The sequence below is a fragment of the Mustela erminea genome, chromosome 8 (assembly GCF_009829155.1).
Source record: "Mustela erminea isolate mMusErm1 chromosome 8, mMusErm1.Pri, whole genome shotgun sequence".
Taxonomy (NCBI): Eukaryota; Metazoa; Chordata; class Mammalia; order Carnivora; family Mustelidae; genus Mustela; species Mustela erminea.
Window position 1 is genome coordinate 62,248,276 of NC_045621.1, and position 26,446 is coordinate 62,274,721.

General features: G+C 39.0%; 1 protein-coding gene and 1 long non-coding RNA gene across 7 annotated transcripts in view; one reads left to right on the forward strand and one right to left on the reverse strand.

Moving 5' to 3' along the window:
• LOC116597709 (sodium channel protein type 1 subunit alpha) overlaps window positions 1–17,520 on the reverse strand; it is a 140,334-nt gene extending 122,814 nt beyond the window's left edge. For 4 of the 6 annotated variants that reach the window (XM_032355802.1, XM_032355801.1, XM_032355804.1 and 1 more), the window contains exon 1: window positions 17,368–17,520. The gene's annotated coding sequence lies outside the window, so the exon portion shown is untranslated. Of the gene's footprint in view, window positions 1–11,522; window positions 11,548–13,499; window positions 13,600–17,367 lie in introns of those variants that run through there. The other 2 variants (XM_032355797.1, XM_032355800.1) reach the window with 2 other exon arrangements.
• A 14-nt stretch (window positions 17,521–17,534) lies between these two features.
• LOC116597719 overlaps window positions 17,535–26,446 on the forward strand; it is a 130,773-nt gene continuing 121,861 nt past the window's right edge. Inside the window, exon 1 of the long non-coding RNA XR_004288756.1 lies at window positions 17,535–17,889. This is a non-coding gene — a long non-coding RNA (uncharacterized LOC116597719). The remainder of the gene's footprint in view (window positions 17,890–26,446) is intronic.

A 26,446-nucleotide genomic window follows, 5' to 3' on the forward strand; every position in this document is an offset into this window, starting at 1 on the left:
AGTCAGGGCAATGTTGAAAGGAGCTGGAGGGACTGGTGGCCAATATTAGTAAGTAATTACTAAGCTGTGGGAGCTGAAGGAGATGTAGGAAGTATGTGAACTAACAGGCGGTATTCTTTTTTTTTAATGTCAGGCTAACATATTTCATAGGAACAGTACTTATAGCTTAAATGTATAGGCATAAAAAGAAGGACACCATTGACCACATGCTTTCATGCCTTCTCACTGCTTATTATAAAGGTCAAGTTTTTGAGTGCCTGCTCACAACAATTCTCTCAATATCTCTCTGTCTTTCTCTGGTCTGCAGTGGTGAACCTGTGCCCCTGGCTCCCAAGGACCTGAGCAGGGAAGGGTATCTGTCCACCTGACCTACTCAAAAGCACTGCTCCATGTGATTCTGGAGACTGTGAGGGCCAAGCTTCACTGGAAACGCACGCCCCAAACCAGGTGGGCCAAGGCACTGAGAGCAAGAAATCACACAGAAGTAGAAGAAGCAGTGACAAATGACAGAGCCAGAAAACTTGCAATGACTTCTATCTCCCATTCCAGGCCTTCCCAAGATCAAGATATTTCATGGACTTAGGCTTCCATGTTAAACACAAATAAACTCCATTTTTACTTAGTTGAACTTGGCTTCTGCTAGTCTGTGGAATCCTAGCCAGTTCCCTCTTTGCAGGAATCCAAATGCCCAAGTCCTTGAAAGCTATCAAATACTGCTCATATTCTGAGCATCTGACACTTCATTTATTCACCTCCTCAATCTCCTGATATATATATATATATATAATATGGCATATATATGTATAGATTAGATGATACAGATATAGCATATATATGCTATATATTATATGCCAGGCACTTTTCCAGAAACTGAAGTTACATCAGTGAATAAACCAGATCAAAATCCCTCCGTTAGTGGAGTTCACTCCAACCTTTTAAACAGATGGAAAGGCACACTATTTTCACTGCACACACCACCCTTTGCCTCTGTATTTTTGTCCACAATCTTCGCTTCTCTTGACAGATCTTCCCTGCCTGCCCCCGCTCCCATCCATACATGGAAAATTCTACCCATATTTTAGGTCCCCTATTCTTTCTTCTCTAATGTCTTTCTTCTTTCCTCAGTAGTTCGAATCTTGGCTTTTTGTGTTAATTAAAGATCTGCTTCACTTTTTATCTTGTGGAATATAGTTGTTTGTTAAACTGAAGGAATTGAACATGAGACTAAATGGCTGCTCCAATACAGACTGGAAAGAGAGGCCAACATCCCACCCATGATACAAAGAGGGTTCTTTTTTTTACAAAGAGGGTTCTTAAGGACTAGTCTGTCATTCAGGACACAAGACATTCCATTCGTCAGAGCTGAAGCAGTTTAACACCATTGGTAACTTTAAATATTCCTTATATAAGCCTTGGCTTCAAGGCAAAATATGAGTGAGTGAGTGAGTGAGTGAGTTAGTTAGTTTGTATAAGCAGGATCCATGCCCAGTGCAGGGCTCAAGCTCAGGACCCTGAGATCCAGATCTGAGCTGAGATCAGGAGCAGCACACTTAACCAACTGAGCCACCCAGGCACCCCAAAATATGAGATTTTTATTAAATTTGTGTGATATACACTTCAAGTCAGATACTCACGAAAGTTGGCAAAAGATAAAGTAAAAATGAAACTCTATCTGTGCTAAATCTTCACATGATTGCACTGTCTCTTTTGACCTTGTGCTGAGAGCTTTCTGTAGATTTCTTACTCACCTCCCAGATTCTAAGCTCCCCATGGCACCAGCTCTGCATTTTATTTACCTTTATGCAGAAAGTTAATTTATTGAGATATAATTTTCTCTTTCTCACTGTTAGCTTTCCAGTTTCAGAGAATGAAAAGATAATTTCCCCCCTTTAATTCCCTTAATGTTAGCCATTCCAGGAGATCCTCTGTCAATTTGTCTCAAAGGGTGGGAAGTACACACTGGCCATTTCCTATGTGACAATACTTCCACCTGTGAATGCACAGCTTTGCTCACCTGCTAAGAGGCTTAGGCTGTGCCCTTCCTATGAGAAAGTTTCTAACAAAGGAAAGAGAATGAAGGCATAAGATGTCCTTTAGTCTTTGCCTTGTTCTCTTTGTCATGAGAACTGGATTGTGACTTTGGTTCAGCTCTGCTGGGGGCTAACAGCAGCAGTTCACTGCTCAGTGCACCAAAGAAAAAGGAATGCTGTAATGGGACCTCATGGCTGTCAGTATATTTTGGGTATTAAAGAGGAAGACAGGTCACTCAGATGGAAAAAGCTGCACTGGGTCTTGCTGTCCATCAGTTCTAAGACAGACAGGAGAACTTCCTGCTGTGATTAGGACTTTGACAGTACAAGGGGAGAGCTCAGCATAGAAAATAAAGAGAATTTTCTACCAAAACGTTATGCTTGATGCCCATCTCTGGGAGTTCTGGACCTTCAAGTCAGCTACCTTATAAAAAGAATTCATTAATGCTTAACTAATTTGGGATTTGGTGGGGAGAGAGAGCTCATCCTTGGTCTTTGAGACAAAACTTCCTAAAGTAATGGTCAAATCATTGTATTCTGAATTGTGGATTCCTTTGCTCAGAATTATAAATGACATTTGAGTTTTAAAGGAGAAAATGTGAATAGATCCTTCCGTAATTTGTTTGGGGATCTAGGCTCACTGAGTGACATGAAGTCGAGTCCTCCCTGAAGGAAAGGGGTTGGGTTACTGGTGTCTGGAGTTGAAACCGGGCAGGGGTCTGACTGTGGGATGGTGTCCCAGGGGATATAATTGTGATGCCACACAGGCCTGAAGGTCGTGGCAGGCCTCATGGAATGGGGATTCCAATACCCACTGCATACGCCGGAGTCAGAATTTGAACCCAGACTTTATGATTCTACATCCACAGGACCACTTTATCATTACCTGGCTTCAAATCCTGGCTTTACCCCCATGTGATTGGAAAATGGAACTCAGCTAGAGAACAGTTCATTGTAAAACTGTGATTCCACAGTAAACATAATTTATTACTTCAGGACTTCATTTTCAGATATGGATTCCCCAGTAGTGTGTGTGTGTGTGTGTGTACATATGCACACTATATATATATACACACACACACACACACGCATACATGTACATACACACACACATATATATATACACACACAGTACTGGGGAATCTATATCTTTGTATGTGTACACAATTATATAATATATATATTACACAATGATGTACACACATAAATATAAGCATATTATATATACACATACACACATGTATATATGTATATACACATGTATACATATAATATATAGATAATATTCTGCATTTACTACTAATTCCTTGCTCTCACCCAAGCATTTATTAATACAGTGCCTTAATCAGCCACCATTTTAGAAATAGAAAACACTTCCTAGCAGAAAATAATAAACTCTTCACTTTTCAGGTTAATTTGTACTTCTGAAAGTGAGCCAGAAGAGTATAGAATTTACCTGTTATTACATAAATAAATGCAGAAAATGCCTTCTAGATCCAGCTCTTAGGGACCATAGCCAACCAGTTTTTTATAAAGTTTAAAGTTACAATTTCTTGCTAGCATAAAATTGGCCTATTGGTTTTAGACTGTCTCACAGGTACTAGAAGATAAACATTTAAAACCATTGTTAAGTCCATATACCCCATGAAAGAAAGAGGGAAAAGAGAGAAAAGAAAGAGAGAAAGAAAGAGATATAGAAAGAGAGAGAGAGAAAGAATGAACTAAATCAAGATATCGAAATACTTGAGCCCACCCCGCACTGGAATTTACTGAATCAGAGCTGTAACTAGTTTGTGATTTTTTTCACTCACAGATTGCCATTCTTAAAATCACCTACAATACATTGAGCCTAAATAACTGGAATTATTTTTCTTACTGAATCTATTCTAAAACGTTTCTCAAGTAGCTAGAATCTATGTTTGTAGACACACAGAAGAATATTTAAAATTTTATTAAAAGTTTCCAGAAAGTCACTAAAATTACTTCCAGTTCTTTCTTTCTGGTAGTAAAGGAAAATGAATGGTTTTTTTGTTTTGTTTTGCGCATACCACAATGCTGTGTTTTAAAGTGAGAAAGAGATGGAGAGAGGTTGTGGGATCACGAAGGTGGTCCTCTGAGGATGCCCAGTCTCCCAAGCCTTCCTGCCATTCCACCAAAGCAATGAAAACTAGAACTCAATTAGAAATCCACAGATGACCATTGTCAGGGATGCAGTTACTTCCTGTTGGAAGAGTCCCCGCAATTTTCTTTTAATTACATAGGCAGCTGTTGGAGTTGGAGAAGCAAACAGTGGTATTTCGAAACCAAATAAATGGGGTTTTATGGGCAAGACCTAGTAATACACAAAGATGATCTCTTGAAAGGGATTTAAATAGATGAATGTAAAGCATCTGATGAGGTCAGCAATGCGATATTGGTTTACAAGGATATTAAATTACAGAATTACTTTTTGTCACTTCATAGAATATTATTCATTCTCAATATTATGCAACCCTTCAAGCAATGTTTAAAAATATTACTTCAGTGCTCTATGAGTTTTCAGCTTTAAATCCTTGATTATTTGGGGCCCTGGCTTATTTTTTGGTCTTCTTTCTTCAACTGAAGTATAAGAGTGCATTATCAATATTTACTGAGGATGACAGCAATGTCATTTTTCATAATAGCAAACTCTTTGCCTTTCGCCCAAATAAGCCAGAAGCCATCACACTTTTAATACTTGGTTTTCTTCCTTCCCTCTCTGGTCACATCACCCTCCTCCATGCAAACTTCTGACCTGCCTCCATCCCCTAATCTCTTTGAGAGCAAGCACTAGGTCTTATTTCTTATTTTATTCCCAAACACACCCCAGTGTTTCTAGTGGAATGAAGGTATTTGCCAAAGGTGAACAGGGCATCTGCTGAGTACCGATGAATCAAAATTCCAGAATGAAATTCCATTAAGATTTATAGACAGGATAAAATAACTTTTAAAATCTCATGAAACAGAACCTCAGTTGATGTAAATTTTAACCACTGCTTCACAGATATGCTTTTGATAATCCTTGAGGAATTGTGGCATTGAAATGTTCTCAGAGATCATCTAGACAAGGGTTCTTATTTTGGATAGAAGGAATGATGTCAAGAGAAGTGATGTGACTTGTCCAAGGTCACATAGCTTGTTTTATACCACAAAAGTCCATTCAAATTTTTTCCACTGTCTAACTATGAAGGAAATTAATATTGAGTGGGTGCCTCAGCATATAAGAAGCAAAATGGAAGTGAGTGGAGTATTTCTAGATACGCCACAATTGATTTTCACTCATGTTTTGACAGAGAGATGGATGTGATGGTGTGTGTGATTGCAGTTACTGTTTACAAAGGTGATGGACTAACCAACATTGGTTTTAGCAAAGGGTAAAGAAAGTGACCGTCCTTCAGTCTCGCTTCTCATGCCAATCTTAAATATTAACCACAAATGTTCAAGTTCAAGGGCACGAGCACCAAGTACTCAGAGTAACATTGACAGCTTTTAGGAATGCAGATCCAAAAAGAGGCCTAGGAAATATCCAGTAAGCAAATGATCTATAAAAAAAAAAAGTTCTATAATGTCTTTGAAAAGCTAAAATGTAATCTAAAAATAAATTTTCTGTTTCTTCAGTCTAACTAGCCATATTTACATGGCTGTTAACTTTCTTATATTGAAAAAATATTTAATATTTCACATGCCTGAACTTTATGCCTCTTTCTTTAAATACATAAAAGGTTCATAAAGTTTGACTCCTTAAACAAGATCAAAGTACATCACAATATTTAAAGCAATAATCATAAATATTTATGTTTAGATCTACTGCCACAGTAGGATAAAGAAAGAAAAGAAATAACAATATAAATAAAGGAAAGGCATGAGCAACATAAAATAACTAAGTTACTGTGTTGGGTTCTATTCTGTGCTTACATGTGCTCATTCCCTTCTGGTAGATCAATTTACACACTATTCTTGGTTTTTGCCTGATCTATTTCATACAGCAATTTCCCCCCTTCCCAAAGAAGAGTCAGCTACAGCTAGTGCTAAGAAAAATATGGTCGATTGCTTATTGGGACCGCAATACCTGTTTGCTATCTAAATATGTTTTTAAATAAAACATTATCACTTCTCTATCTATTGAATTAGTTTAATTAGCTTTTATTTCATGAGGAGAACTTTCTTTACACTAAAATAGCTGATATTTATGAAGACAACCCTTTATTTACAAAAAAAAACTGAACTTTGCCATAACTTAACATAATCAAACATGTAGTTCCTTTTTCCCTAAAGGATTTTAACCAACATCTTTTTTCCTGTCATGTTCAAAGACCCAGAGCCATTGTCTTTACCAAGGAAAGCTATCCATAATGCCTGCATATATCATTAGAATTATGATGCTGCTGTATTTTTCTGGGAGATTAACATCTTTCCCACATCCCTAAGCCGTCTCAACCTTCAGAAATCCATTCCAAACTCACCGAAATCATGTATGATTACATACCTTCTATCTTCCCATGGAAAAGCAAGAATTCCAAATAATGGGCTAAGGTCAGTCCAGAACCCACTTCAGAGCTGCAAACTCTTCAGAAGAGACTGGTAAGTGACGGGGGGCCAAGGTACATGGAGCCGGACGATCACCACATTTAACCTAGTCTGCCTAAATTTCCTTGGAAAATTTGCAGCTTGTGAACTGAGTTGCTAGTTATAGGATGGCCCGTATTCACCCTGGATTGCTGAGCAATGGGTTATCTGAGCCACACCTGGATCACTTGGGGCTCAGCTGTGGACAGGCACTGGGCAGCGGCACGCCCCATGCTACCCACAGTCTCCTGTACCTGCTCGTGTGTAGTCAGATAAGAGACAGACTTGTCTACTTGCTAGGGGTTGCTGCAATGAAAGAACCACTTTGTCTCAGGATTTTTCATGGCCCTTGGAAAATAAGGAAGTGCAGAGCCTGATACACTTTCTTTTTCATGTTCTACACAGTCTCTTTGAAAGTCTTTTACATCCTGGTTGTTATCATTACATCAAAGTAACCTGTTCCACCTCTCTGTGGGGAATAGCAGGTTGAAGAGGCAGGAAAGGGCTCCTTCTGGGTCTCTACCTCTTGAACATATATGGGATGTGATATTTACACTGCTCCCCCATCCCCTTACTTTTTCTGCAACTAAGCAAATACAGAATGTGAATCTTCTCATAACTTCAGCAGTGGTGAAACTCAGAGCTCATTTGCCCTACTTCACATGGTAGTCGCTGTCCCAGAGGACAGCAGTCCCTTTATCCACATCTTCATCAGCCCAGAGTCTCCTCTCTAGGGCATCACAAGAGAGTTACCTTTCCATGAAACATCTATTGCTTTAAAATTCTGTAGCTCTGATTTAGTCGAGATCCTGGCAGGAAATAGATGTTACACTCAGAAGCCATTCCGCAAAAATAATTTAATGGGGAAATATTTTACTATGTAGCTTAGATGGTTGACAAAGCACTCAGGAACTAGTGATGGAGAGACTCTGTGCCACCCCTGGGTCTTAATGGATAAGAGAAGGAAACAGTGGCACCAGATCCTACAGAGAACAGAAGTCTTAGAAAACCCAAGCAGGAGGTTTACCAGAGACAAATGCCCCCACTTAGGCTAGAAGGTGGGGTGTGGTGGGAAAGATTCTCTGGTTCCTACTCCTGACTGCCTTGGACTCACCCCAAAAGAACCCAGAAGACAAGGGCTTTCAGATTGTGTCTAACTATGGAGAGCAGCTGTTGGGGCTGCAGATCTGTTCCCTGACCCACCCTTGTGTCTCTGCTCCCTTCCTGGGCTTGGCACTCTGCATTTCCTGCTGGGGCAGCCCCTCTTCTGCTGGAGTAGCTTTCGCCAATGCCTGTCCTCGGCATGCGCACCTTCAGACCTCCCCACTGCTGCATGTCTCAGCCTTATCGTCCCATTTTGGATCCCCCAAACCTACTCTGTGTAGACTCCCTTCATTTCCACTGTCCTGATTTAAACTTCCTTTCCTTTGAAAGCATCAGGTAGATGATTTCTAAGTTCTATCAGATGTGAAGGGCTGGTGGGAAAGGGGGCTGGGGGGAACTGTGTATCTCATAGTATGTATCTCTAGTATGTGATAGGTATGCAGAAACATATTGCTATTCAAACATGACCATTTTCATATCAAGTCTAATAATGATTTAAGAGGAATAATAATTAAATATGACAGGATTTTTAAACTTCACAACAGTGTAACAAAATAGGTATCATTATCATTATTGGGATTTTATAGATGAGGAAACTGAGACTCAGAACAGTTCAGTAACTTGGCTAAAGTCACACATAGGAAGATCTCCAGGTAAGGGGCTGATTAAATGTGGCTTTGAAACCAACACTCTATCTTCCAAGTACCCAATCATAGCCTAAGTTCATATTGTCTTGTTTCATATAAAACTCTCAGCAATATCACATTATTAAAATCAGGATGGCAAGTCTCTGGGACCCAAGTTCAAAAGCAAACAAAGGGGAGAGGACATACCCACTCCTCGCAGAGCTAGGTTACATCACACACGCTCACACGGATTGTGATAGAGGAAAGGTATTCCTACATGCAGCCAGCCCAAGAGAGTTTTTAGGTGTACGGTAGATCGACAGACTGGATTTCTGTCAAACGTGTTGGGGGGGGGACGTCATGTGAAAGGGTGGGAGGGCGGCAGATGGCAATTCTTCCTTCTTTTTGTTTTGAATTCTTCAATCTGCCACAGAATGAGAAAGAGTGGAGCTATGTTTGGAACCATTCTCACCAAGTCAACAAATAAACTAAGTACGCGAGGAGTGGCGTGAAGATGCTTGCTTCAATCTGGCAACGCTTGAGTTTCTAGAAGTCAACATTGGTTAAACATGGAGAGCCTCAGAAAGCAGAATGGCTGATCTTGAGCATTTGACAATAAGCCTGCTCTGGCCAAGCCTCAGGTTGCAAGCCTCATACTCGATGAGGACTCCTTGTCTCAGTGCATTTTCTGAAAACAAGTGCTTTCTGACTCTGCTTCATATTTGGGAAGATATAAACCACATCATATTTGGGAAGACACAAACACCTGATACTCTTAGCTTTGAAACCCTGCCTCTCAAAATGTGGCAGTGGGCTTGCTGCATGAGCATCTCTTGGGAGCTTGTGGAAACGCAGAATCTGGGGCTTGGCTCCTCTTTGCTAAAGCAGAAACTGCATTTTAACCAGACTCCCAGGTGATTTCTGCATGCATTAAAGTTTGAGAATCCCTATTGTAGAGGGTAGGGTTGGCAATGACTGTCACAGAGGTTCAGCTCCTAAGCCTGACCTCTTCCCTCTGTACCCACACCATGTGAATCAGCCAATGCTCCTCACTGTACCCTAAGAATGCCCACTCCCTTTTGGAAGGCACACTTGTCAGGCCTACTGGAGACAGGTACCTCTCCCCTCTTCTACCAAGAAAATTCCTAACCTACTCTTCAAGTAACATTTTGTATGTCACTTGACCTGCTTGATTTTAAAAATCAAAATTAACTTTCCTGTTTCTCTTCCTCCGAGGCCATTCTGGAAAGGCAATCATGTTAACAATTTCTTTTGAATTTGTCTGAAATTACTTGTGTTTATCCAAGCATCTGAAATATATATTTTATATATTTTTTCCAGAAATGACATCATACTATGAATTGATGTACACTTTGTTTGATTTACATATCTTATTTCAAATTTTCCCTGTTATTATGTAACATATGTTACAAACATTATACATAGTGTATCTCAATTTTTTCCCTTGTTATTATGTAACGTGTGTTATAAGGTAAAGAGTATTTTGGTATGCACATAGATGGACACATTAAAAATCTATTTAATCAGTCTTCAAATGATAAGTACTTAGGTTATTTCCAGTGCTTTGGTTTCATTTGTTTTGCTTTGCTGTTACTTCCAACAATGCTGGTGTCAACACCACTTTCCAAACATTTTCCCCATTTGCACAAGTTTTTCTGTGGGAAAACTCATCTCAGGAAATGGCTCAGTTGAGTGGAAGGGCATGGGCCTTTTAACTTTGGTAGATATTGCTAAGCTTCTCTCCAAAGGCATGGCATCTTTTTACATTCTGGCAACAGCTTAAGAGACCCGTTTCCCACACATTTGCCATCATCGGGAATTATCAAGCTTTTTTCTTTGTTAACTGGAAAGTGATATCCAGGCCAAGTCTTGACTTCCCTTGGGAGTTTCCCATAGGAGTCTATTAGGAGAAGCACAGAGATGTGGAGAAAAAAGAGAAGGTATGTTCTAAGAAGAGGAGATAAGGTGTACAGACAGATGCAAGGTTGGATCTGTAGAAATGGCTAGAGTCTGGAGGGGTGGGCAGATGCCAGACCACACAGGTCCCAACACAACTGCTGCAGAAGGTAAGACGGAACTCTGTTCATGAGGAGACTAGGAAAGGATAGTGTCAAGAAGCCCAAACTGAATATTCTCCTTTGGTTTCCACCAGTTTAAGAGAACCATCTATTTGCTCTAAGTCTACTGACAATATTATTAGGGTCCTCATAATTGGCTTATTTGCTCCTAAAGCCACTTCAGACAAGGTGGATGGATGTGTGTGTTGTGGCGGGGAGGGGGGGCAGGGGGCAGGGGGAGCGCATGGTTCATTGCCAGGAGGACACATTTAGCAAATCTGAAGACCAAAACATTTCCTTCAGATGTCCTGATTGTGCTGACTGATACACAGTTTTCTCTGATGTTTTCACTAGAAACTGTACTTTTGAAACCAAAACACTCTTACTGTTACTGCCATGTTCCTTTCTCCCAAATTAGATTATCACAATGTTATCTTTAGGAAGTTTCATATAGAAGATTGATACCTGTTCTATTTTTCTTTGCCTCCCAAAATGAGAGAATCCCAACAGAACATTGATAACTCTTTTAAACATCCTATTTCACTGTTTCACTTCTTGGACATAAAAAATAAAACAATGTCACTTTATCAGAGAACTATAATTTCATTTATAAAAACCAAAAAGGATTAATTTTTCTAAATCAGCTTATTTAACAAATTCCAGATTATGAGACCTATGCAGCTAATAATGTATTTTAGGATAAATGATTAAAACAGCAACATTAAAAGTCACTTATTTTTCCTTAATTATCAATGGATACAAGAAACAGGTCTAGCAAATCTAATCATCTTGGAATTGGTTGCTACATAGCTGACCACATTCCAGAGTTAATCCATTTCTACAGAATATTGGAATTAGAAAAATACCTGAGACATTACTTAATTTAGGCTCTTAGTTGTCAAAGATGTTTCCCTAACTTGGTAGAAATGGGTTTGTCTTTATCTTTAGGTCCAAATTGTTTTTCAAGATAAATTAAATCAGCATAATTCTAAATTATTTTCTAGTGATACATACTTTTCCTCTTAATAGTTGTTCTTTCTACTCTGAAAAAAAAATTCCACATTTCCTAGGCTTTTCAAATCTCTCAAAGGATTATTTACCTTGATAATATAATCTTTCAAGAACAGGGGCTGACAGGGACAACTGGATGGCTCAGTCGTAAAGCATCTGCCTTCAGCTCAGGTCATGATCCGAGGGTCCTGGGATCGGGCTCCCTGCTCAGTGGGAAGCCTGCTTCTCCCTCTTCTGCTCCCCCTACTTGTGTTGCCTCTCTCCCTGTGTCTCTCGGTCAAATAAATAAATAAAATCTTTAAAATAATAATAATAATAATAATAATAATAATAATAATAAAGAACAGCAGCTGACAAAAAAAAAAAGAGTAGACACATGGTTGGCTAGTTATCTTAGGATACTGCATTTTTAAAAGTATCTTTAGGAGCAGCATAAGCGTAGGTAACTGTCCATTCATGGCTAGCCTCATCCTGTCTCTTTACCAGATCTTGACTCATCAGTGCTTTGAACATCAGTCATTGAATCCAGCAGCTTTGAGTCCCAGAGCCTGCACTAATACCAATGTCTAGTTGCTCAAAAGAGATGGAGAGGACTCCTTGAGACAGCCTGATATATTTGGAAGCAGATGATGCCAAATATAATTATAAACTATTATATTCAGAACACTTTCAGTATGTGAAAGAGACTACTTGATATACATTATCTCTTCTAAATTCTGGACAGGAGATAGGATGATTCTCCCCTGAGAGCTGAAGAAACAGATTTTCAGAGAGGTTTAATAAATTGCCTGTCATCACAAAGCTAACCAGTCATAGAGAAAGGGATGGACTGAAAACTTGCACCGCCCCTAACTGTCCTGAGTTAGGATGTAGGTTGAGCACCTTGGCTATCAACAGAACACTGTAATATTGAGCTGAGTCACAGCTTCAAAAAAAAAAAAAAAAGTGGAATTTACATATACTGTCAAGTCATTTGGAATTTGCTGCATTTAATATGTGTTTAAATTATCTTCTATTATTGAATACTTTTTTTCTGACTATTCTAAAATGGAATATGTATGGTGGGTGACAGGTGGCATCTACGCTTACGGTGGGAAGCATTTACTAATGAACAGAATTGTCGAATCAATATGCTACACCCCTGAAACTAGTATAATATGGTATGCCAAATTTACTTCACTAGTAACAAAATGGAATAGAAGATCTTTCAAGTTTTGACTTCCTGGATATTTACTTTAAGCTCAAATAGAATTGGAAGGGACTGTGTGACTCCGGTGTTGGGAAACCAGTATTTTAATACAAGACTTTATACTTGATGTTGGAAATAACTTCACTTTGTAAGTCTGAGAAAGTCTCTGTATCAAACCAAAAGATTTTTTTCTTAAGATAAATAAAGAAAGTAGCATGAATGATCGAGTTGCAAAGAGCTCCAAGTGTATGGCAGCCTTAAATGAACCTACCCCTCTGCCTTTGAGAATTTGATTTTTTAATTTTGATTTTCAACTCTCGATCTCATTTGCAAGTTGCTACTTAATTGACTGGGGTGAATAATGTTATAGAAAGCACAAAATATAAAGGAACTAGGTAGCAATGATAACTATCCAACATCCATTCAACAAGTATTTACTGAGGCTCAGTATATGCTGAGTGCGGAGCCACGGAGCTGGGTGCAGCAGTGAGAAAAGATGGCCTCAGGGCAGATGGCCTGGTCAGTGCAGAAACTCTGCTAAAACCCAAGCTTTGGTTAGATTGAATTCAGTGGCATCTCTTAAGAGTGGGACCAATCCCATCCTCTTGGAGATTTTGAGAGCATTAAGTGACATAATATACATTACTGTAGCATAAATGCTGCATTGAAATCATTCTGTAAGTACTTGGTAATACATATAAAGAACAATTAATTAAACCTATTTATACAAATAAGTCAGGAAAAATATATGAATCCTAAAAAATACAGCAAAGAATTGGTAGCACACATCCACCCTTATACTCCCTGAATGACTTTAGAGCAGAGAAAGTCTCTTGAAATAAGTCTTTATCAAAAAAAACTTTGAAATTATACTCACCAATGTGTTCAAACTACGTACACTATTGAGTCTTGCCTTATGGAATAATGGGAAGAGAAGAAGATTTGGCATCTGAAGATCTTCAGTTTCATTTTCTTATCTGTAAAATGATAATAGGAATGGGACCTATCTATAGGGTTGCTATGGCTCTCAGAAAGGATCATGTCCATAAAATAACCTGGAAATACGGATATAATCATTCAAATATAAGCCATTATTTTTGACTAATCAAGATATAGCTGTCTGACACATTTTTTATATCCACGTTTTAGATTAAGTCCCTTAACTCACAAATATCTTAGGATACAATTTGAGTTTGTAGTACATTGTCCTAAAAAGATATGCGTGTGTGCATGTGTGTGAGAGTGGTATGTGGCTTATCTACTTCTACCATGCATGGACTGAACTGCTGAATTGTTTGAGGCAACAAGTCTTCGGAAATATCATTAAAATTCTCAGATGCTAACATGCAAATGTGTAATCTTAAGGGCCAAGAGTTCTTTTCAGTATGACTTCCAATGACAGTACAGACAAAAGCTTGATATCCAGGATCTATAATGAATTCGAAAGACATGTAAATGAACTTAAATTAGATACCCATTCCAGTCCCAAGACTTTATGATTATATAATATAACCCCAAAAGCCTTCCATGAAGGGAAGATGGTTTAAACTGGAGACCCTTGATCTTCTAAGCTCTTTGACAGATCTGGGCATTTACATCTGGATATAAAAGCCATGGAAAGCTGGTCTGCTGTATACACTAGAGGGGGAATTTGGAGCTCCCAGGACACTTTGCAAGAACAGGGTGAGGAGCAGAGATGGGAGAGAGAGGAAGAATGAAGGGAAGAACTCAAATCTTAGTGAAATCTATCAACCCCAAAGATGATTGGTGTAGAAAAATCTCTGGTAGAAACTCATGACAGATAGAATCTAGGTCACTTTTTAAGAGTCATGAGGTAGCATACACGGAACCAGGACTCCAAGACACAGAGGATGTTACAAGATTTTAAGTCCCTGAAATGCTGAAGAAGGGTTTTGGACTTTCACAGACTGTGGAACTGGTATTTGAACAAATTACACCTAGACCTTCAAGAGGGCAAAGAGGCCTCAGCTTATTCGCGGCTTACACAAAAGAGACATATATCTATTTATTTTATGAAGTTTGAAACTGCCTGCTTCCAAAAGAAGAAACAATGCCTTTGTTGTACTATTTCCTATACTATAACTTTACAAAGGGGAGTTAACCTAGGCCAGCAAGTCTCAGATTCGAAGATGTGGGGAAGGGGCGAGGTAGGAATGAGGAGGTGAGGGGGGCGGGCTTGCCCTCAGGGGAGATGTGTTCATGTCTAGAAATATTCGGGGTTGTCACAATTGAGGGTTGCTAGTGGCACCTTGAGGGTCGAGGGCAAGGATGTTGCTCATTGTATGATGTACAGAACAGACCCCATAATGGAGACTATCTGACTGCCAACGTGAATTGTGCTGAGCTGAGAAACCCTGACATAGGCCAACCTATCATTTCACAAATGAGAAACTGAACATCAGAGAAGGTCAGTGACAGGTGCCAAGTCATACAGTGAGCAAGAAGTCCTTGCCTCCTCAAGAGCTGGAAGGGATAGGTCTTTCACCGTTTCCCACCACACCACGTGACTTCTAAAAGCTAAAAATGGAACTTCTGGAACACAAAGCTTCTTATGGACAAATTTAGGCTGAAGATGTACTAAATAAACACTAGCATAAATCCTTAAAACATAGTACTGCTTATATTGAGAAATCTGGGCCACCCGAAAAATAGAGAATTCAGTTACATAACATATATTTTGACTGTATGTAGTGAAAACTATTTTCATGATATTTAACCCAAGTTCTACCCAGGCTAGTGGTTCTCAGACTTTAGCATGCTTCACGGCCACCTGCTGGGCTTGTTAAAAGACAAGTTAAAAGATCCTCAGTCCCTGAGAATCTGCATTCCTAACAAGCTTCCAGGTGCTGCTCCTGGTACTCAGGAGACCACACTTTGAGAACCACTGGCCTAGCATTTGGTAGCTACTCAATCAATGTTGGCTCAATATCATAAGCATTTAATAATATAATCTCACCAAAAAATGTAATCTCCCTTTGGCGTAGATTAATTACTAATGCTACTTCACACTGAGAAGAAAATCATCTAGAGACGACAGAACCAAAACTAACGTTAGCCTCATTTAACTCATATCTTTTACTCTAGAAATGAACAAGTGAATATAACCATTTAAGTTCCATTAACAGAGAAAAGAATCCCTATTAAAAACAGATTTTGAAACAAAAATCATTTATAGACATTTGAGCACTGACAGTGTTATCGTAAAACTGTATGAACTAAAGATTGTAAGTATGACTAAGTATGTATGCATTGTTTTTCACATTCTGTGTGTGAGGATTATTCTGGATGCCAAACTGAGTAAAGCCTGGTCTGATTGGGGCTCTTATGCCAAGCTAGGTCTATGGGGAAAATGCCTATTGACATTAGTAATATAAAAATTGGGCCCTGAGGGACCATAACTGTCTCTTCAAGTTATTTGGGAAAACACATACATGTTTAATCAATTAAAAATAACATAAAATGATAAGCAATATATTCCCGACATAAATAATCAATGTACTACTGTTAACCATTATTAACAGAGTGAAGGGTACCCAGAAGGAAATTTATTTCGGCCACATTCATTTGCGTTCCTTTAATTTAATAAAAAATAATGTAAGAAATTGCAGATTCTTAAAAACTACCTGTTTGCCTAGTGAGTGAGTGTGCTATCATTGATTGCCCCATGCCGGTCTTCATTTATGGACACTGAATATTCAGCCTCCCATTTACCTCTTTAACATCACAAGACACTTCACACAGCCTTTATTTTCCTAACTCATGACATCCTGTCCGAAGCACTGAACTTCTCCTGCCAAGGGCACCTAGGAAGCCGAACCCTCTCAAATGTGCTGCTCCTGTCTTGAACTTTTTAAATACCCACCCATCTTTTAAATTAGGTGCCATCTGTTGTGTCGGGATCTCTGGTTAAGTCTTATTAAAATTCCTTGCCAGTATCACACCGCTGCTGCAGTCTTACCCTGCTACTTCTCCAGCCTTTTCTGCAGTGTTCATAAGAGCCTGCTAGCCTAATGAGTTCCCGGACCAGGACATGGGGTGAGCGTCTAAAACAGAATCAGTGCTATGCTGTTTCTAATTTTACTCACAGACTGAATAACTGTTTATGTCCAATCTGGGATCATGCCTCCACGTCCCCTGAACACAGCACACTCTGAACCAGAGCAGTTAGCCCGGCATCAGCAGGGCTAGCTAGAATCAAACGGCGCTTTTACTGCAGGATTCACCTTGGAACAAAATAGGCAGGATTTATTATCTGTCGAAGTCACATCACTGCCAGGTTATGATGCTTTCATTCTCATATTGTCACAAACAGTCACCACCGAAGACAAACGTGGGAAAACATCACGCTTATTTACAAGGAAAGCAAATTTGCAATCAGACAAGGGCAACCGAACAGCCAAGAACTGCAGTAAATCTCTGAGAGCTAATAGTGCTTTCCAGCAACACCTCCCAGCAAATGGATTGTATTCAGAGTTTAAACAGCCACAGCAACATTCATTCCTCGATGGCTAGAGAAGGTGCTTGACAAGCAAATCCTAATTTATGATTCATTTACTCCCCGAGTGTCTTAAAACTAAGACAGCTACCAGACTTCCTATGCTTATTCAAGCATGCTGACAAAACTGGACTCCCTTAGTAATTTCTCTCGGCACCTCTCAGCATGGCTGACGGGCATCTGCCAAGCCTAGAGCATACAAACCACTGAATCATGCAAAAATATTTACCCCCAAAAGATGTAGTAAAAGCTCAGCTTCCTCCAGCTTCCATAGTCCCTGAAGTGTTAATCTGAAGGAAGAGTTCCATGAGTTTTCACAGGCCAGCAGTGTGTCTCCTACACTTGACCTAGACAGCCTTACATAACGAAGCGTCGGGGCTGGGGAGCTCGCTGAATGTCATCACCAGCGAGAGGAAGAAGTATTGGCAGCAGCAGGCAGGCGGGCAGGCTGGGAGTTTGCATGGGAATCGTGAAATCTTGTCTTTCTCTTTTGAAATGTTTCGGAAGGAGAGTTAAGAATAGCTCGGAAACTGGTCTTGTTGTTTTTGTGGGAAGAATGACCAGAAGCCTAAAAGCTGAATTTTGCAGCAAGTGCAAGGCACCGCTCTCCCGTGCTTGCAGTAAAGCTAACAGAGTGAATGGCTGTCTGTAAAGTACTGAGCCATGACACCTAAGATGAAGGGAATGGTAAAGCAGAGTAATGACTCAAAGGCTGCCACCGAGAGCTCTTGTCTACCTTTAACTCATTGTGGTGAGTAGAGGGGAATATGTGTCTGTGTAATAGAAATGATAGTTGGAGGTGTGAGCTGGTTTGCAGGATAACTGTAAGAGTGGTAAAGAGTGTTTATGTTCCTTCAACATCTTTTCGCAAGCAAGACAACAGCATTTGAAATCTCACCAAATTCAGAAGAGGGTGGGTTAAACTGGTTGTGCTTCATGAATTTCAGTTCAGGTATTTTCATGAAAGACATAAGCAAATCAGGTTACCTCTCTATGGCGGTGGGCAGGTAACTGTCAGGTGTGTTCATTAATTACTGCCATTGTTGATACTAAAACGATAGGAAGTTCAGCATTCAGATTTTGTATACAATGAATCTTTCTTTAGAGTTTGAAAGCAGTTTCTCAGAACGGGGCAAGAAGATCACAGTGCTTTTAGATCAGCTTTGTAACACTCACTCCTAGATATCTGGAGGATACTTTTAAACAGCAAATTAAAAACAGCATATTCTCCATCTAATTTTCATTCAATTATCTCAAGTGTGTGCAATGCAAGCTGTGTTCTTAAAAGCTAGAAATAATAAAACCAGCCCTATATTCTGATCCTGAGTACAATGATATGACATTATTAATATAAAATGATATTATATTGTTTAATTATATATAAAATTGTGGTTTGATACGGGATGTGGGCTAAGATGTATAATTCCCGAGGCAACAGAAATAGAGAAGCCATGCATGATTTAAAAATAATATTAATGTGCTGCTCTTCGCTGGGAAACTTATCTACTAATGCATCACACTGAGAATAGAGCAGGGAAATGAGAGAATTTTAGAACTATGGAACAACACGATGATCTAATCCCACTACATCATTTAACCCCTATGGAAACTGAGGTCAAAAGAAGTTAAATGATGTGTTTAAGGTGACTCCAAAGAAGAGGTGAATGGAATGTGGTTTTTCTGATCCTCACTCATGTTTTGCCTACCATTCTGCAGTAAATAGTTGTTCTCTAGTACTGGTGTAAAGGCCTGGTGTTCAATGATTTTTTTTTTTTTTTTTAATCATAGAAATGACAGAAAACAAGAGTAGAGTAGCACAAAATATCTGCTATTAGGAACAGTCTGAATTTAGAAAATCAATTTCGGCAGTGGATGGAATGAAAAATTTTCCTCAAGCATTTCTTACAATCATAATGAACATATTGGCACAATATTTAATTAAAATTTTCAGATTATGAAATGGTGTTCTGAACATGTGGCAACAGACACTACGCTGGTAGTTTAGATCTTTTTATTTTGTTAATGTTGATTGTGGAGCTAGGCTTGTCCCTGACTTGGAGAGCTAATGTACATGAAATAAACAACCCACAGAAAGCAAAGAACAGGAAAACAGTGTTTTAAAAAAGATTTGGTCTTATTACTTTCAAGTAAGCTGAGCTCTTTGTCAGGTACTTTTTGATCCTTGCCTCCCTGCCCCCAGCACTGGGCTTACTGGAAACCTCAGTAAATGTTTACTGCATAAATAAACGGAGGGATGAACGCATTCAAGATGATCTATAAATGAGAGTTGCATATGATCCTCCTTAGTAGTCTTCCTTGGTGTCATTTTAAAGAGCACAGAAGGGGCGCCTGGGTGGCTCAGTGGTTAAAGCCTCTGCCTTAGGCTCAGGTAGTGAACCTAGGGTCCTGGGATCGAGCCCCACATGGGGCTCTCTGCTCAGCAGGGAGCCTGCTTCCCCACCCCACCCCACCCCCACTCTTTCTCTGCCTGCCTCTCTGCCTACTTGTGATCTCTGTCAAATAAATAAATAAAATCTTTTAAAAAAAATAAAAATAAAGAGCACAGAAGAAGACTTATGAAGATATCAGCTTGATAACTGCCAAAGTAAATGAGTGCTTCTGAGATAACTTGTTTGGAAACTGTTCTTATTTAAAAAAACAAAACAAAACAAAACAACAGCATTCTCCTAGCGGTCTAGTTGGATCAACTTGGTATAGGTTTGGCAGCTCCTGAGAGATAATCCAATTTTCACTAGATTAACCAAATAGAGGTTTTGTTTTTCTCAAGTGACGTTAAGTGACATTAAGGTAGGACTTCACAGTCCTGGCAAGATCCACAGTCTTCAGGCATCTAAGCTAATTTTTCCTTCTTTTTAGCCATCTTTAGCATGTGGCTCTTATCCTCTGATTTGTTGCCTTGTGGTGTCAAAATGGCTGCCTGTCCTCCAGCAGCCTGAGTAGATTTCAGGCAGGAAGGTAGGACGTGCAAAGGGCAAAACACAAGTTCCAGGTAAATCAGCTTTCTCCAAGAGCTTTCCTGATTACACACACATTGAGACTTATGTCTAAAGGGTCATAACTGTGAGAAATGCCACTCTTCCTAGTGAGGAGTCTTAGAATAATTGTCTTTTTAGCTGAGCTTATTGCATTTCCCAATTGAGCTGGGTTCTGTTTTTAAGACAAATGGGGTTGCTTCCCCAGTATCCATTCTCCCTTAGCATATACTTTTGGTAGTTCTGGTAAAATCCTAAAGCATTTGGCATGATCGTTTAGTCTAAGTTGATTTATCTTCCAAAAGAAGGAAAAATCTTCTCATTTTACATCCAGATCTTCTATGGAAAAAATTATCCTCCTTTTGCAATGGAACATTACTTGGGTTGCAATGGATTTATAATTACACTGTTGTCAAATAGATGCAAAGAGAAAGCTGCAAACAAACTTTCCAGAATGAGAGAAGAAAATAATTCCATATGCCATTTACCCCATAACCACCCCAAAAATAAGGTTGTCTGAAGTAGTTTCTTTCCGAAAAGATTCTGACTATAGAAGAATGAATGGACACTGAATTAAAGCTCTAATCTTTGAAATTTCTGCAATTGCTAAGTAAAATGGTGTCTCACTAATTTAGAAGAGAGCCTTTTGCTTTTTTTTTTTTTTTTTTTTTTTTTTAGTTTCTCTTGTTGTCTTGCTGGAATTAGCTAGATAAAAAGCATGTGGCTCTTCCTGCTGGGCCATGGAAGGACTATGCGACATATTCCAATTAGGTCACAGGAATGTCTCTCTAAACAACAAGCTGTTCTTTATATTGGGACAAGGAATAATATGGACATCTTTAAAAGGACCTGGAACAGGATGGTTCCCCAGATCAAAAGTTTCACTTGAAACATGTAGAAAATTCCTGGCCAGACTGGGTTAGAAACTCTCTGATTTTAGGAGGAAAAATGATGGCATTTTTAGTTTCTATCAAACTCAACTTTTATGTGGTAGATAGTTGACTTTGAACCCAAGTCACAATCACCGTGAAATAACCTATTTGGGAAAAAAAATGGAATATTGTGTTAGCTTCTACTATACTGCAAAGCCACATGGAACACGATACCCATTTCAATCTCTTAACAGGAGTAAATAGAGGAAATTCTTTGCAGAAAAGAAGACTATATCCAGCCTGACTGAAGACAGCCAATTAAAGTATATTTAGTACCCAGAGGGTATGAGTTTTACAAGCACAAACTCAAGGGAGAACAAAACTGGAAATTTCTTTTTCCCTATAAATTAATTTAATTTCTATTTTAATGTCCCATTTTTTCCTAATGGTAGAAAATTTAATTATTTCTAGGTCAGCTCAATTGCTTTAGTACTTTTTCAGTTATCTCGGGTTTAGCTCAGTAAAATGTAAGATTTTTGTCTTTGTCCTTTATATTGATTAGAATGACATTAGCTTCAGCAACAAATATACCCAAAAGTATTGGTGGCGTAACACAATTAGATGCATTTCTTACTCATGAAAAGTTCTATGTAGTTGTTTTTGGTTGGCAGGTGGCCTTCCATGTTTTCATGGATGGATCTTGGATCCTTCTCTCTCGTGGCTCCTCTAGCCTCTAGGTACTCAGAGTCAGTCAACGGAGGGAAAAAGACTTCATGAAGAATTATATGTATCTCTTTAGCCCAGAAATGACACACACAGATGGCTTGTATTTAAATGGTGAGGAATAGTCATGTGATCCCCTTACACACAATGGATGGCTGAGAAATGTTCTCCCTAGCTGGGCAGCCACTTCTCAAAAAGGAGCATGTTATTGGGGTCACCAAGCTATCTCTGCCTACCTTTCATCTTGGCAGTTAATCACTTAAAAATATATCAATGATATATTCTGCCAATTATAATTGATTGGCAGAAATTGTCAAGAAATGATTTCTAAACATCAGAGAACTGAGGATTTAACCTGGAGAAAAAGAGATAGTGCTCCTTGTGTTAGTGATTGATTACATTTGGCCCCTGAAAATGGGATCACATCCTTTTTCTTCTACCCACAGAGATCAGAGAAACTGTAGTATAGATTTCCAAATCTTTCCATTGTAATACCTGGAGTTCAGGTCTAGGATTTTTACATTCTAAGTAAAATACCCCAAATTACAGCAGTCCCACATGCTTTGAGAAACATGGCTGGTCCACATGAACCTTGAAAGGTTGGTTTCTGAATCAGAAGGATCTGATCCTAGCATCCAGCGAATGCTTGGCTGTCACTTGGGTATTTCACGAAGGATGCAAGAAGGCACAGGGAAGAAGGGGTCGAGCCCATATTGAAAAACCAGAATGTTCAGAAATTCTCAGTAGACATCCTCCTGGGTCTCATTGGCCAGAACAGTTCTATATCTGCTTACAGGAACAAAAGAGAAGGCTGGGAAAGTTAACCTTCAAGTTGGGCTAATAAATGTTTCCAACAAAACTGGGGTTCTCTTGAGGAAAAAGAGGGAAAAGGATAACAATGTCTGGCTCAACATTAATAGGTCCATTAATCTGCCGAGGTAATTATAAGCTTGTCTTCACTTCCCAGAGGGCATAGTATCAGTGGTATGTGTGTATGAGAGAAAGAGAGAGAGAAAGAGCAAAAGAGAGACAGAGAGACACTAGGTTTATTGGCGCTGTGGAGATGAGCATGAACCCCTAGGCAATTCAGAGACTACTTTCATTTAATGGTTCTGTAACTGGGTAGCTAATGAACCAGGATGTCTATAGACTTATACTTTAGCCTTTCCATATTTTTTCAGGCTTGGATTCTCTTCTGAAATTGCTAGGACATATTCAAAGTAGGTGTTCTATTTAAACTGGGAAGAAGCACCCCTTTTAAAAAGTGTCTGTTCTCCTTCCCAGCTGCCTCTCTTCATTAAACACACACACTCTCCAGAGTTTCTAAGTTTTTGAGTAAAAAGGAGAATCATCTAGGTCAAAGTAGGTACGCGGATGGGAGGATGGGAAAAGATGGTGCCCGGGGAGAAGAAAGAACCAGGTGTTCAACATTTGCCCTTTTTGGTGTTTTTTTCTTTTCCAAGTTGCTTTCCCAAGTGGGAGCTAAGAATGGGCAAGCCTTGGTGCATTATCCAATGCATTAGATTATCTCTAAGTTAACCCTAAAGGGATGGCACAACTGTGCTGTCTTTTCCTTATCAGGGCCCCCACATGCTATTTCTTATCAGTCTCCACATAGTTAGGCACACTCGGGAATTCCCTTTTAGATCTATGAACAATTCTCAGACTAACTCAAAAGAAACGATTTACTTCCCCACCCACTTATTTTGGCCAGTGTTCCAATCTCATTGAATCGCTTGCAGATACGAGAAAGCTTTATGTTATCTCATACCTCTATGAATTTGCTTAGACTGATCTCTCCATTGGAGTCACTCATCTCCGTTCACCCCTACAACCCTGGCTTTGTCATGCCACCTGTAGTCCTTTCCTGGGTCAGTGAAACATAGTAGGTTTAAGGACCAGTTTTTTAAAATAGCTGGTCCTTATCCCTTCACACCTACCCAGGCAGAAACTATTACTGCTTGTTGGGATGTGACCATGACTCAGAAAGTTCTAGTGTGCTTATATTATATGTTGTTAAACAAAGTTGCTTTCATACTACCTTCCTCAAATAACTGGCTACTTAAAAACCAGGACCGTGTTTTATTCATCTTTGAATTTCTAGTTCCTAAAGTGGAGGCTGCTTGGGACACAGTATGCATTCAATAACAATTCCTTGTGATTAAAAAATTGTGATTATTAATAACAATGAAGATGAACCCATATACTTTAAGAAAACCAAGCATAAACATGGATTTATGAAATAGAAAACACTAGGAATAATAACATATCCTATAAAAAGATGTTTCATTTGTTAAGAGATCACCAAATTTTCCTTGAAAATGTCAATTAATAGTTGTATTTACATTTGGTTTTTCCACCAAAAAAAATCTATTCTTAAAATAAGCATTATCTATACTTCAGAACTCTAATTGCAGGCAATGGCTTGACTTTTTTGTTAATGATAATCTGGTTATTGTAACAGTTCTACTTTTTTCTCTACATATTTTATTAAATCCATTTGTAGGAGATTAAAATACTTCCTTTTTTGAGAAGCTAGACTTGGTCATCTATTTCAAAAAATTACAGATATATTATCTATTATTAACAGAGTATAAATTAAATATTTTTTGCCATGCATGCTTTAGTCATCCAAAACTCTCACAGTTGATTTTTAATTTTATTCTTACAATATGCTTGTGATAGGTGTTAGATTTCACCAGCTCATCCTGCCTCTTCTTTTATTGAAAAACGATGGACAAAGGATCCCATGACCTTTCCAAAATCTCACAGTCAATTTGCTGACCCTTTTCTTCTAATTAATTAATATTCTTTTGGACTTTACATGTTTTTAGGGTGGACTTCTGTGCCACTCAATGTGCTGGGTCAAGTTCGCAGTTGTCTCAGTAAATCAAACCGTCAAGAACCACCCCGTGAACCCCGCCCTTTATTGCTTCTGCAGCGTCCTCAGATTTTCAGTCAGAATTCCAAATTAAGCTATTGTATTTGGAACCCAGCTTTAGAAACCCTGTCTTCAAATAGCAAGTCTTGGCTCCCTCACACATTGTGATGTGAAAATCTGAGTACAGGGAGTTCTAAAGGAGCAGCGCTCCCTTTGCTGAAGGCCAGCGTTTCCCTGGAGGTAGGGAATTAAGATGTAGATGCTGAACCGGATACCCAGATCCATTTGTTCCTTTTGCTTCATCTCTTTCTCACTCCTCCACTTTCTAATTGGAGACAGACTTGAAAAAATCATGGTTTGCCTGACAGCCTAGTTGTCTCCAGGGGTAGGCTACATCACGGGGCTTCTCGACCAGGGTCGCATAAGTGAACCATCAAATATCAAAATGAACAATGAGCATCCCCATTTTGTTTTTGCAGGTATAGCTGGATTATAAAAAATTTAACGTGTATTCCATTTAGCAAAACCTCTAAACATGTTCTTCATAGTGACATTAGAGATGCTGAGTCATCTTCTTCCTGCCCTTTTATGTCTGAAGAAGTTGATGAGAATGTTGGACTCCTAACAGACAAACATGAATTATAATTTACATTTGTATGAATGGGCTTACTGCTTTACAAAGCACATTCATGCATTTCATCCCCTAGAGACCTAGATCCTTATGGGATCCAGATCAGCATGGAGGTCTGCATGGCAGCTGCTGACCTGACCCATCTCTGTTGAGATGAACCCAGGATGTATCCTGAGACCTGGAATGCTACACCCAGTGCTCTGCAGGGCACATCACACTGCAGGAATCTACTAGTCAACTGGAGGGCCACACGGATGTAAGGTGTAAAGTGTCAGGAAGGAATGTCCAGTCCTGACCCCAACCCTGACACAGGGTATCTCTGCTACCATTTGGACCTCCATGTGGCCTTCTGGAAGAGAGGCTCAGGATTTCAGAGAGGGGCTCAGACATGTGAGATCCAGTGATGAATAAATCTTCAGAAATGCCAAACTCTGTTATTATTCCAAGTAACAATTAGTCCCAGATGATTTTTATTTTGGGGAAGAAGATCTCAGAAGTGATTAGTCAACTAGCTGCACAGCTGCAAATGTCTTTGGATTTGAAAACATTGCCCTTTTTGCAGAGGACAGGCAACAAGGATCCAAATGCAAGCAAATTTTGCATATACAAAAAACTACTCCGTCAGCAAGCTTAATTAGGTAGAAAAAGTTTGTCTGTAATTCCATTATAAAGGCAGATTATACATCAGCCAATCATAGGATTTAGAGGCTGGAAGAAACCCCAATTTTGCTATTGCCCCAAATGGCTAGCTTGGCAAATACAGAAGGCAGATGAAATTTGTTTCTGATTAGTGCTCTACAAGAAAAAAAATTATTTCTATACTAACACACAATATTTCTTTACTAATATGAGACAATTTTTTAAAATGTAGTATGTTAATAGTTTGATATTTAATCTTTGACCCTAATGAATTATTAGTTTTAAATAAATAATAACATTTAATATATATTAATGAGTATTAAAAACATTCTATTTCTTAACATATGTTTACTTTACAAAACAGTAGAGGAAATGCTACCTACAAGAAATGCCATTTCTTATTCATATTCTCTCTGTAATCCTGGTTCCCTACATCCAGCACAAATTTTGTAGGGGAAAATTGGGAATAAAAACGCCTCTCTCTTAGGATTGTTGTAAATATCAGTAGGAAGATATTCGTTAGTTACCAAATTGTGTTGAGTGGTTGATAAAGTCCACTTCTATTTGTT